This window comes from Ambystoma mexicanum, chromosome 5q (genome assembly GCF_040938575.1).
Source record: "Ambystoma mexicanum isolate Mex_15411 chromosome 5q, UKY_AmexF1_1, whole genome shotgun sequence".
Classification (NCBI taxonomy): domain Eukaryota; kingdom Metazoa; phylum Chordata; class Amphibia; order Caudata; family Ambystomatidae; genus Ambystoma; species Ambystoma mexicanum.
The window spans coordinates 398,590,377-398,604,592 of record NC_090933.1 but is presented as its reverse complement, the minus strand read 5'-3'; positions in this window follow the sequence as shown (position 1 = coordinate 398,604,592).

The window sequence follows — 14,216 nt, the reverse complement described above, 5'->3', positions numbered from 1 at the left end:
AGCTATTCAAGCTCAAAATTCGCAAAAGCAAGCACATGGGCGCATCCATTTTGTGAAATGGAGGCCCTCCTGTGCTGGCTTTTGCTTTTGCGGCTCTAATGAAGGAAAAGCCAGCCAGCTGTAGTAAACAAAGGCTACCGCTGGGTGGCTTTCCCTTCATTAGTGCTGTAGGCGGAGGACGGGGACCGGAGACCAGAGCAGGAAAGCTGCAGCTGAATCTCGGTAAGTGCTATTTATTTATTTTTTAAAAATAAGCACTAGCTGCGTTTTTTTTTCTAAGTTTTCCGGGCTGGAGGAGCCCGGAAAACTTAGAAATAAAACCGCAGCTTTAAAAACAATGTATTTATGTTTGCGGTCGCTTTTGAAGTGACCGCAAACATAAATACAACGTTATTGTGTTGGAAAACGCTGCGGTTTTTCTTTCCAAGTTTCTCAGGCTCCTCCGGCTCGGAGGAGCCTGAGAAACTTGGAAAGAAAAACCGCAGCGTTTTCCAACACAACCGCGTGTTTTTCTGCCTGCTGTGGCTATCACTTTGGGTCTCCGGTGCTCCCCTGGGAGCACCGGAGACCCAAAGTGAAAGCCACAGCAGGCAGAAACACACGCGGTTATGTTTACATGTCGCATAGTGTTTCTACCTGCAGCTGATTTCCCGTTTGGGGCTCTCGGGCTCCCCGTGGGGAGCCTGAGAGACCCAAATGGGAAATGCTAAATGTTGCGTTGTCTGCCTAAATCTGCTTTCCCATTTGGGGCTCTCGGGCTCCCCCTGGGGAGCCCGAGAGCCCCAAATGGGAAAGTAGATTCAGGCAGAAACAACGCGGTTGTTTTCCGCAATGCCGCGTTGTTTCTGCCTGAATCTGCTTTACCATTTGGGGCTCTCGGGGGGAGCCCGAGAGCCCCAAATGGTAAAGCAGATTCAGGCAGAAACAACGCAGTTGTGTTGGAAAACGCTGCAGTTTTTCTTTCCGAGTTTCTCAGGCTCCACCGAGCCGGAGGAGCCTGAGAAACTTGGAAAGAAAAACCACAGCGTTTTCCAACACAATAACGTTGTATTTATGTTTGTGGTCGCTTCAAAAGCGACCGCAAACATAAATACAACGTTTTTAAAGCTGCAGTTTTATTTCTAAGTTTTCCGGGCTCCTCCAGCCCGGAAAACTTAGAAAAAAAACGCAGCTAGTGCTTATTTATTAAAAAAAAATAAATAGCACTTACCGAGATTCAGCTGCAGCTTTCCTGCTCTGGTCTCCGGTCCCCGTCCTCCGCCTACAGCACTAATGAAGGGAAAGCCACCCAGCGGTAGCCTTTGTTTACTACAGCTGGCTGGCTTTTCCTTCATTAGTGCCGCAAAAGCAAAAATTTCACAAAATGGATGCGCCCATGTGCTTGCTTTTGCGAATTTTGAGCTTGAATAGCTCAAAGTTTTACATAGGAAGTTTTAAAACGGAGAATGCTAGTATTTTTTTTTATGTTGCCTATCTATTTTTTAAATAAAAATTTTTACTAGACCATCCCTTTAAGACAAGAAACAGGGCTCACACAAGGAATCACGTGATCAGATACGAGATCCCTGGCGTCAAAGGATCATGGATAAGATGGGAAATAAACCCGAGACTGAACATTCAAGGAAAACTGCAGAAGAGGCACAAATCTGGGAGAACAGAGGCCAAAAGCAGATCTGGGGAACAGTGGTTTCCCCAAATGGATGGGAAGAAGGAGTAGTGATCTGCCGAGCTTGGATGGTCCTTGGAGCCTACACGAAAGCAATAGAAAACTCTCAAAAACTGTGCAAACCCCTATGGCCAAAGCTAGTAAAGTTACTTACATGGGTCGAAGATAGAGGGGTATCCCTGCAGCTATGCTTCAGAAGTAATGGCACGAGGAAGATGGGAGAGAATGTAAACTGCGGATGAATCTTTGAAGCCCCAGGAATGACACAAGGAACCGCAGTCCTAATGGACCATTACTGGGCATGTGGATGCAAGGCATACATAAGACTGCCGAAAAACTGGGGAGGTATATGCACGATAGTGAACGTCCACGTTCCCGTGCTGGTGATCCCTAAGAATGACCTGAAGTTGTACAGTTTCCCGAAAGCAGATGCTCATATAAGGAGAAGGAGGACTATGGAACTAATGTCCAGAATGAAGAGAGAAAATTACTTTTCTACCAAATCAGAAGAGGCATTCCAGGCAATCCCATACGAACACAGGCTGTTCAGCCTCACCTCAACAGTGTTCACCACGATGCTCTTGCCACACATCCAAATTGGAGTGAATGCTAAATGGTTGCAGATAACCAGATGGGAGTTATTGCAGACCATCAATACCACTATAAAAGGATTCAACGCGATCAAAGAAGAGCTAAGAGCAATCAGACTGATGACCCTCCAAAACAGATATGTGCTTGACATGTTCACAGCAATGGATGGAGGTGTTTGTGCAAAAATCGGAGAATCATGTTGCACATTTGTACCATCACACGAGGAAGAAAACGGAACCCTAACAGAGGCCATAAGTATGTTGACAAACCTGAAAAACCAGATGATCGATGAAAGTGATGAAGTGGACGATGACAGCTGGTTTGGAGACCTATTCTCGTGGGTCCCACAATGGATGGCAGATATATTCAAGTTTCTGGGAGCTCTACTAGCAATGGTATTGCTAGGATTCTGTGTTATCAAGATAATCACTACCCAGTGCCAGAAAACTGCGAAGAAAGCCATAGGGATGAAAATAATAGTTGATGTCGAGCCAGGGTGGAAGCCCAGAGACCTGACTGATGAAGAAATAAGAGACTTTGTGAAGGCCAGCAAATTTGCGCCAGAAGGAACAAGGTTCACATACCCTAAGAAACGAAGAAGGTATGAAGGAAAATGGATCTACTGCAGCCCAAATGGACAATGCCAGCTAATGACATGGAACAAAGACGAACATGTGAAAACAGCAGGGAGTTTGAAAGGAGTGATAAAAATATGTACTCCAAAGGCTCACATATTCACACCATCATGTACAAACCCTGAAGACGATGAACATGACACCGAAGAATCAAAAGAAATAAATGCAAAAGAGGTTGCAGAAGTGGTCGATGAACCGACCAGAGGGGGGAGTGTAGACGAGGTCCCAGACATGGCCTGCACCCCATCCCCTCATTTCGAGGTACCAGGAGCATACTCGCAAAGGTATGTGACGTATGAGGAGCAAATGGACCAACAAAGAGCTGCACTGGGACTCTGCCCAGTATACATCAGAAGATCCATACCTGTTGAAGCGCCCATAACCAGGCAACCCTGGGCAGCACGGTACCCTATCAGACAGCCGTACCAGCCGCTGATACGAAACTAAGAGTACCTACAGATGGTCCATGAAGAGACCCAAAGATCCCTAATGGAAGGCCAGTGGAAATGACACAAAGGCCTGAACATACTCGTGAATGAACAAAAGTGGCTATCAAAGATAGCACGCCAGTGCAAGGAACTACGAAAATAAATGTAATGGATACAGAGAAGCGACTATGTTAAAACGTGAGGAAGCGTTGCTACGAGACAAGATGGAAGCAACCGACCTGTCAAACGTGTGTAAATAGGCTTGGAACGCTAGAGGCAAAAGAAACGATACTGCTTGCAATGCTTAGTAGAAGATTAGAGCGGCAAGCGCCAGCCATATATTTACCTCAATAAGGCACATTATACAAGTGTGACTCCATTTTGTAAAAGCAGAAATGCCATGAAGGTCAAGATAAGTGGGGCCCATGCAGGTGGCGAGGCTGAAACAGAATTAAATGCACTAAAAGCTGGAAACTGAAGCAGATTCATGGTGAACTAACACGTGATCAGCCAGGCGCGAAGAAGTACCACCGCCTGATGTCATCCAGGACCCAAGGATGCCATAATTTTTTCTGATAAGAGGCTACAGTTTTGAGGCCATACCCAGCCAACTAATTGACACATAGCCCTAGATACTGATTGATGGAAGGGAGGCAGGGTGAAATTTGGGACACCAGGCACATGGGTGTCCATTCTGCATGCCGCTAATTAAAATGGGGATTTATGTCTAGGGGTGTAACCTGCCCAATCACAATGGACCAAGGTATCTGGAGTCCTATAGATAGGAGAACCAATAAGACGTCATACTTGTTGTGACGTCAATCACGTGTGATCTAGTGGGATGGGCCTAGATGCCCACCCAATAAGAGTTATCCAATCCGCATGCCCTATTATCATATACAGATATAGCACCTATACTTAAGTTACCTTTCCTAACCAATTGTATTGCATGTCGAATTTTTTAGAATTAGACGTCAGTGATGACGATGTTACCTATGACTATTGCTGTTCAACTGAAGTTCCAGGAAGTCAGAGCGAGACAGGTGATCGCAAGGCTGCTGCTGATTTCCATTTGTTTCTCTGTTTGATGTACTTGTCATTAAACAGACTTCCCTTTGCCAATTTACTGAGTCCTCATTATTGAGTCGTGTTGGAGTAAGTGAATCCTGCACCCCCTGTCCTCACATGGTGCAGCTATCTTGTCTTACAAGTTCTAGAGGGTGAGCGATGACCTATGGGCCCGTCAGTGAATTCATCTCCTCCTGAACAGGACCTGTGAGAGCCATGTTTGGACGATCCAGGCGTGCTCACATCTCTGCTTTTAGGAAGGAACTGCATTGGCTACCAGTCAAGGAGAGAATCAGAGACAAGATCTTGTCCCTTACATACAAATGTCAGAACATGAGTGCTCCCCAATATCTCACTAAGAAGCTGTCACCGAAACAATCCGACCGCGTGCTGCGCTCCACTGACAATCTTCAGTTTAACCCACCCCAGTTTCACCTAAAAAGATTTGGTTACTCTAGTTTTGACTTCCATGCTCTGCGTGAATGGAATGCCCTATCCCCTGCTATTAAATTGTCTCAATCGTTGACAATGTTGTGGGATGTTTCAACCCACTAGTCCACGCCATGCAACATTCCTGTGCATTGCTTGCATCAGGAACATCAGAATGGCCGCCGGAAAGCATGCTGCTCGCTAAAAATCACCCAAAAGTGCGCAGTAGAAATCGGAAAAATAGGCCGCCATCCACTTTTGCCTATCTCAGTGTTAACACAGGAGACCACTGCCACAACCCATCATTTGGCTGCCTACAAAGCAAGGCTGATTGCAAAAGAAACAGAGAGCTGTGTGAAAATCCATTTTTCTTGGTTGTCAAATTTGCAAAAATCATGGCTAACAAACCACCCAAAAGACCCAACCTCCTTGTTGGGTGTTAAACATCATTCTACATTCTACTTCAAGAATCCACATAAATACAATGTCCACAGAAGTACGCTTATCAGAAGAAAATCCACATTGAAGATTGCTTGCTTGGAGAGATATGTCAAAAATGGGTGCAATACCGTTACTCACCTCTGTCAGAAGCTGGCGATTTCTAAAACCTGTCATGTGTAAAGTTGGACATTGAACTCAAAGTATGCTAAAGAAAGACTTGCTATCAGAAGCCTAAGAGGTGGAGACAATTCAAAACTATATTTTAAAAAGGCTTGAATTAAGAAATTGTTTGATGCATTTGTTAAAAATGTAAGTTATATTTTAAGACAAGGCAATTTCAGACATTGTGTTTAAAAGTTAAAGTTAGCCACACTGAGCTTCAAAGACATTGCACACCTTCTCCCAAACAAAGGAATCTTCCCCCTGCTCTCTGCTAAGAAACTGGTAGGCTGGTGTGAAAGGAACTGGGAGGGGCACTCTGGCAGGTTTCTCTGAGTGTAGACAAAGGACTCCCTTGAGCTGAATGAAAATGCTAATTCCGGTGTGACTGACATCAGCTGCCCTGGCAGGAAGAAGACCATGTCACTCTCTGACTCAGCCAAGCTTGGAGGCGGGCCAGACTGGAAATGTGGATTGGAAACTAAAGTAACTGTATGTTTTGGGAAAAGACTTATAAAATATGGTGCCGAACTGACAAAAATATGAAACTTAGAGATTATTAAAATGAAAAGTTCACTCACAGTTTAAAACTAATCTGGAATCTGTGCGACATTCAGAGACTGAACCACGAAATCTTTAATATTGTAGCTATTGCGATTATGCTAGGAACATGAACAATTACAGGAATATGGCCAGAGGGTATGTGCATGTATGTATAAATAATTGTACAGATCCGAAAATGTGTAACCAACCAAAAGCGTGAAAAATTGTCATTTATGAACCAAAACTCGTAGGAAGATAAAATTTGGACAGAAACGTACCTTAGTCAATCTGTGATGTGTATATGTATTATTAACAAGTTGTGCATATTGAAAATATGTTTTTGGGGAAAAATAGATTTTCTGGGTAAAAGCAAAGGGGAGGTTCTTCCCTAGATTGTAAATGGCAGCATCACTCTGAAACATCATGACACACTGTTCCTTTCTCAAATGAGGGGACATGGAATTCTCTGACCTATCAGATCCTTGGAGGGTTGGGCATAGACAATCAGCCTCCCCTCCCACTTTGGAAAATGGATAAATAGGGACTGCTGAGGACAGGCAAAAGACACACATTCACTCATCAACTGATCCACTGGTGAAGCACCCTGCAGGAAGATCCAGACTCCAGAACGTAGAACCAGACTCCAGAACCATACTCCAGAAGCCTGAAGCAGAGGCCTTACCCAAAAAGCTGAGCCCTTTTCATCAGGCCTTTAAAATCTAGCAACCTAAACTTCCAAAGGGCACCACAAAATCCAACAGCCAGGCTTAGCTGTGTTGGCTACTTCTGGCCAAGAACCCTTGCTAGAACCCAAGATCCAGATCAGTACAGCAGAGCTGTAACCCAGAACCCGTCAGATCCAGTCCAAGAGGCCGTGCAGACCCGAGTGCCTTGCTGAGAGCAGAGTCCAGGTGCCCTGAATCCTGTCTGGTGGCGAGCGAAGTCCACTCCAAACCTTTGACCAGATCTTTGACGGGCCCATTCCATTCCGAAGCCATAGTAGTGAGTATTTAGTATAGAACTGTCCATAGTCCTCTCTTAGCTTAAGTAATCTCATTCAATCCATTCCAACATATCCATAACTGCATTATAGAATCTCTTTTGTCTACCTTGAATTCTTCTCTCATCCATATAATCCTGTGATAACCATAGTGATAATCATCTTGGCGCTAATATATATTTTCTGGAGAAAGGCAATCGTCTCAAGCAGATAGAAACCATCCGGAGTCACCTCTGGATAGGTGGCTGTGCTGTCCGTGTAGTTTGCGGCTCCATAGACTCCCTAGTGTTAAGAAATCTTTGTTCTAAATCTTCAACAGCTTATCTTTCAATTTGAAATCTTGACCTTTTTGAGAAAAATCTACCTTCCCTAAAACCTCTGTAACTCTTGAACCGTACCTGCTAGGGATGAAATTTAAACGTAATTTTGAAGCTAACATCCTCAGCTTTCAAACGACATTCCAATTCCTTATAGTTTTTCTTTAATCATATTTTTCGTGTGCTGAAAAGTTGCCACGATTTTGTATTTGGCTCAATTTCAATCCATATAAAATAGCTATTTCCTGCTTCCAACTTCTGAATTTCGTTTTCCATCTGCTAAGAATTCAATAATCATTGCTAGTATTGACCTGACCCAATCCAAAACAACTCCCACTAGTTCTGAATTCTAAATTAGCGAATTAAAGTCAATTTTAGCATTTTTACCATTTAATACAAACCACATTTAAAAGCAATTGACCTGTTTTAAAATCATTACTGTTCTCTCTAAGCTTGCTGGGGGGAATCGGGATTGAAACTGCAATTGTTGATTGTTATTCCTGATACCTGTGTGCCCTCATTCCATCTCTTCATATTGCATATTGGGGGGAGTGAGTAATAACAGGGGGAAAGAGTGATTACATTGTCTTTGGTTGAATTCATATCAAGTTTATTTTTGTCTTGCATTCTTTCCTATCATTGCATTTCCTTGAAACCCTACAAAGTATTCTCTGCTACATTATTCTTCCTATTCCTACTCCTAATTGATTAAAGAGATTGTAAATATTGTAATATTACCCATTGCTGATCATTGTTCATATTCATAAGTGTGATATTCAGATATTATTCATATTCATAAAAGTGTAATCTATATATTGTTAAATTCTTCAAATAAATCTTTTAATTTGCAAAACAAACCTACTTCTTGGCTCAGTGAGGCCGGGGGGAGTCAAAGAGAGGGGCGTTATACAAAGGTACATCATCCAGAATTAAAAGAACTTTTGACATAAAAATATATAAATAAGGGGGCATCCCATACTAGGCAGTGACTTAGTTGGAGTGCTGGATTGCAATCACTTACAATGTTTAAGAGAAGCATAAAAACTCTACTCTTTAATTCATCTGATTAATTGTTCTCCTCCCACTCGGCCTTTGATTTCCCCTTGCCTCTTGTTTCCCTGCTGTTCTGTCGATTTGGTGTGCTCTGAGGCCCATGGGCATATAGTGCCTTATTAAGAATTAAAAATAAATAAATACAGACATTTTGTTTCTCTGATTAACATTATGAGAAAAGGCATTTGACAAGACATAAGGAAACATTAATTGTTACTTTTTGCAAATGGAAACTTCTGCATTGGTTCAATGGATATACTGTGGACCGCCCCTACTTAAAATAACTTTTAGACATACTATAAAACAGGCTTGATTTCATGGGGTAATAATCATTGGCAGGTCAGACATTATAGTGTGGCATTCGCCACACTATAGTTAAGGTGAGTGACATTAGCCAAAAGAAATCCAAATCTTTTATGCTTCTATAAGATGAATCCCTGCCGGATACGGGTCGGGTGTTAGGGGGATAAGGAATCTTGAGTTATGGATGGACAAAGCTTGTGTCCAATTGCATTGATGCAAACTCTTTTGATTTTAAACCTTTGTTGACTTTATATCAGTACTGAACACAGATTACTTTGACTCAAATACATAATTTTTCCAATGTACACCTTATTTGGTAGCAATGAACCTTCTGTGGACTTTAGATACACAGGGCATACAGAGTTAGTGGAATGTATAATTTTACAAAAGACTATTTTCAGCTGGCACCTTTTGTTTTTTTATGAATCTACTGAACACAGAAAAACATAGGGCAACCTTCCATGAGGCTGTCCTCAGTATGTCTTATGCATATGTCATGAATTTAGGATTGAAGTATAGTTAAGGCAGTCAGTTTGATTTGATATATTTTGCTATGAACATATATTAGCACATTGAATGTATTATAGGCTGAGTGGAAAGGTCTCCTGCCTAACATTGGGGACAAACAGTGTGGTGGTCAAAGGGGCTGCCCGGGGGCTGACCCAAGCTAGTGGATGCTGGACACAGAGAAGGTATACAATGGATCCCCAGACCACCGCTGCTGGAACACAGCACTAAAGCAGAGGATGGGGCAGTACAGCAGCCTTCACTCACCTACAAACATACCCTGAGGAAGGGTGATGGGTTCAAACCCCTTGAGAATAGCTCCAATCCTAGTACTGGTACTCATAGAGAGCTGTTCCACCGCCTTAGCCAGGTACAAACATCAAGCATAGAAATGAATGACTTTCCCCTCAAGGGAACAGAGTTGCAACATACTGAATTCACTAGCATGTGTGGAAATACATTGGCACCATAGCTGAAGGAAGCATTCAAGAGAAAAAGTCACACTAGTACAGACATTGGCATGCCCACAGATACAAAGATGTGCTCAGCAAACAAATACAATTAAACGTATGGATGCTGTCTGCATAAGATACAAAAGAAACACTGTTCTCCTGTTAGCATTGAAGAGATTACAAAATTCCCATGTCTAAATGAAGATTGTGTTACATTCACATAGAAAATCTTCCCTTGTTTACCAAATGTTTTTCTGACTTGAATTACATACTGGGGAAACTAGAGGGGTCCAGTTCACAGCAGGCAATGTCAGCAGGCTGGGTTGCAGAATACATGCAGATCCAGGGCAGTTTTTAAATCCAAATGACGACAGGCCTTATTGTAAGGTCAAGACAATCTCCTTTCAGTCCACATGACCATAAGCACATGGCACAATCGTAGACCAGCCCATACTACACAGGTAAAATATACTCTTCTAAGCACCACCCGAGGTGAGAAGAGAACAGGCTGTAAAAGTCAGCTTTCTCAGTCAAAGAGTGTGGGATGTTTGGGAAGGAGCTCGAGGAAGGCATTTGGAGGAGATTGGTGAGCTAGAGGCGTTTTTTTAAATACATAGTTCTTGTGTTATAGCAATAAAACAGCTTTACACAAATTTAGTTTGAATTAAGACTAGATACATATATCAAAAATACATGAAAACATGGTAATTACAATTATTTGAATCAGTTAATTTTGTTCACCAAATCTTTAGAAATTGAATTTGTATGATTAAAAAAATACTATCAATGTTCAATTCTTCATGTTTTCTTCTTTTGGAGGACCAGATTCAGCTCCTTCAGGATTTTCAAAGTTTTCATTGTCAGACCGTATTCATTGCCTGACACTAATCTTTCCCAAAAGGATGTTGTAGCTATCCACTAATTTTTGTCTACAAATCTTGACAGTTTATTTGCTCTAAGTTTCTCTGTTCCTGCACACTCTGTCATTAGATGTTTTAAAGATTGTGTATGTTTATCAGGCCATAAGTCACATTTATTGTCTGGATAGGTCTCATTGTATCTTATATGTAATATCTCCCTTGTTGGTAATAGATTGAGGCAGAATCTTAAAAATTCTGTTCTGCATTGTGAATTCGGGAAACACCAAAGGTACCTGGTGCACCATTCTCTGGGCTTGTCACATGATTACAGTGATTAAAGCAATCATGATCCCTGTATCCCAGAGATTGTATTAATCCTATCTTCCCTCTTTACAGATTATGTTACCTTCATTGGATTCTGTAGGAGATTTGTTTCTTCCCTCTCACATTTCAACAGGATTTCAGATACCTGTGTTTTAAGATCTTCCAAACAGGGATTATCATTTTCCCTTAACATGTCCTTTATGTGTTCATATAATGAGAGCTTCTGTGGATCTATGACCTTTCGATATGAGGAAAGCACCCTCCATTCAATCTGTGATCTTTAGAAATCTAATCCCAATTTGTATCTTAATGACATTATCGGTAAGGAATGGGGCAGTTGCTGCACATATTTCCATAGTATGCCTTCAATCCTATCCCAGCTAATGCCTTTTGTCATTGGGTTTATGTCCAAACCATAGATAACTACCTTTCCTGTAGTAGAGAGAACTTACAATAGGTGTGCAGAATTGTTATCATTTGTGCGCCCAACTGCATTACTTTGCGCTTTAAATCTTGCGTTAGCAGACCTATTGTTGGATGACTCCGTAGACAAAAACTGAGTTATATAACCTGCTACTAATATGGTCTGACCCCTGATTTGCCAAGCGAACTGTGGAACATGTTTTTGTGACCATCTGAATGTTACAATTTCTGACTTACTTGGATTGATCTGTAAGTCATTTGATTCTGAGTACTCTCCCAGGGTTTTTAGTAAACGTTGGAGTCCTGATCCATGCCATTTTTGCCTTAGCCGCTTTGGGACTCGCCAACCCAACATTATCCAGACCTTTGGACAGATCAGACAGATAAAGATTGAACAGGCACAAGGCCAGTCTGCATCCTTGTTTGACCCCTCTTTCAGATGTTATTGGGTTACTCGGGTTGCCTGCTCTGTCCAATCTGACATGCAATTGTGTATGTCTGTGGAGTTCCACAATGATTGTCAACAATGGTTGCGGTAGTCGCCATTTTTGAAACTTGCTCCTCAATAGGCTTCAATTGACAATACTGAAAGCCTGTGAGAGATCGATCCATGCAGCATGTAGTATAGATCTGCATTTTTTAAATGATTTGCTGGAAATTAGATTAATTACCAGGCCATTGAGTGATGTCGAAAATCCTTTTCGGAAGCCAATTTGTTGGGTAGGCATGATTCCTTTGTTCATTCAGAACTATACCTGTGAAGATCTTGTTATCTGCATCTAGAATAGAGATTGGTTGATAAGTCTTAGGATCTTCGCAATCTAGAAAGGTATTATTATTGATCTTTTCCAAGATCCTTGGAATTTTTTGGACCTTATGACCTGTTTAAATATTGCTGTTAGGACCTTTGACGATAATACAATATTTGATTTTAGAATTTGGTCAACCCATTTGGTCCAGCTGCTCGTGAGGATGAGGCTTTTCTGATTGCTTCCTCTACTGTGTATACTGTAAAGTTCAGCTCCCAAGAACCTCCACTCTGGGGCTCCTTCAGGCTCCTTGTTGGTTTTGTGTACTGCGCGCTTAGATGTTCCTGCCATGCATCTTCTCTTATGACATTAGTCTTAGCACAACTCTGGGAATTCCATTTTGAATTAACGAGAGACCGAATGTTCCCAATATTCTACTATCCCACCACCCTCAACATGAGTTCTCTGTCCCTTTGATGGCATAATTATGTGTTTGCCTGGAACCAATTTTTGTACTAATTTGCAATTGTTTGATTGTGTGCCTATATTGCTCCCCAATTAAGTGTCTGCTTTTAGGTGCATGCTATGCTTTTCTTAGTTCTAGTTTTTTAGCCCAAGTGGCATCATCAAATGTGTGTTTATGACCACACAGTTTTTTCCACCCCGGTTGCATGGTATGTCTATATGCCATATGAAGTCGATAAAATGTAACGGATTGCACACTGTTCTTATCTCATTATCATGCAGACTATCCCAACAGTTTTGGAGATTTTTGTTTAGGAGTGTTCCTTCTCTGCGAAAAAAGCCCACTCTGTTCTTTACATTGTTTGTTGTTATTTCTCCAGCTGTCCGACATCTGTCATTGATTGTTGTTTAACAGGATACCAATCAGCATATTATGATCACTGCTATTATTTTCTTTAATGGTGAAACCTTGGCATCTTTCAAACAGTTCTTTGGATAAGAACAAATAGTCTATTGTGGTGCTCAGATCTCCTCTTTTCCAAGTAATACCTGCAGAAATAAGTCCTTTTATGTTACCATTTGCCATGGTTAAATTCCATTGTGTAAGGAAGTCAAGCCATAGCCTGCCATTTTTCACTGGTTTTCTTTTTTTTTACTTCCTGTTCCATTTATTGTTTCCAGACATTGTGAATTCAAATCTCCCATTAATGATATTTGCTGAGCCATGCTGTACCTCTGCGCTCAGCAACAATTCTGTTACAGCCTGTAGGAACTGATCTAGGTCAGAGTTTGCTGGATTCCATTACAAATGAATTACTGTTATTATTTGGGTTGTATCTCCAACTCTCATTTCTATTTGTACTGCCAGAATGCCTTGTGTTACATTCCTCTGGAGTGAAATGTTCTTAATCCCAGAGTTTCTACAAGCAATTAGGAGACCTCGAAAAGGTTGTCCCTTGCCTCGACTTGTGGCAAGTTATTCTGTTATTGAGAACCCATCTACTCTGAAGCCAGATCTGAGCCATGTCTCTTGGAATGCAATTATGTCATAATGATTGAAGATTTCCTCTCTGTGTACTTTGTTTCTGAATTATATGATGTGGCATTTATAACGCGCCTGCTTCTCGTCTTCCAACTGTGCAACTTTAAATCCTGTTTTGCTAGAGTGACTCATTCGGAATCCCTAATTTCTTGAAGATTTCAGTGATTATTTCTGGCAGAAGATCCTATGCTTTGGTTTTGTCAGTAAATTGTGGGATTTCATTCTCATTTATTTCTTCATTTTTTGGTCTGTTGCTATTTATATCTGTCCTCTGCATTTAGCTACCCTTCAGGGGTGACTGACCTTCACTCACCCTCTCCATTTTACTGGGCAATTCAGCAGAGGCAGTATAGCCTTGTTTTGTTAATTCCTTATTTGGCAGAATTGCACTTACTCCCAGTCTAGATTTTAGGCCTATTTCCACAATATATGTGCAGTTAGCATGAAGAAATATGATGTATTCTATGTCAGTGGTTGAAGAGAGGAAAAGATCTGTGGTTTCTTTGAAAATGGATAGGATCATACTTCGATTTAGGGGTTTGGATCCTGTCCCCTTTCTATCCAATCGTTGCATGCAAACCTTTGGAATTGCAAAAGGTGAAGTGGTTGTTGATTTCTCTTCTTGCTCTTCTGCCTCCATATTTTCTTGGCGTTTCGTACATTTACACATACATCTTGCTTGGCACTCCCCCTTTGCTGGGTGTATATTACAGGATTCATCTTGTATTTTCTCATCTGTCATTTCAGTGGAATGAGTATCT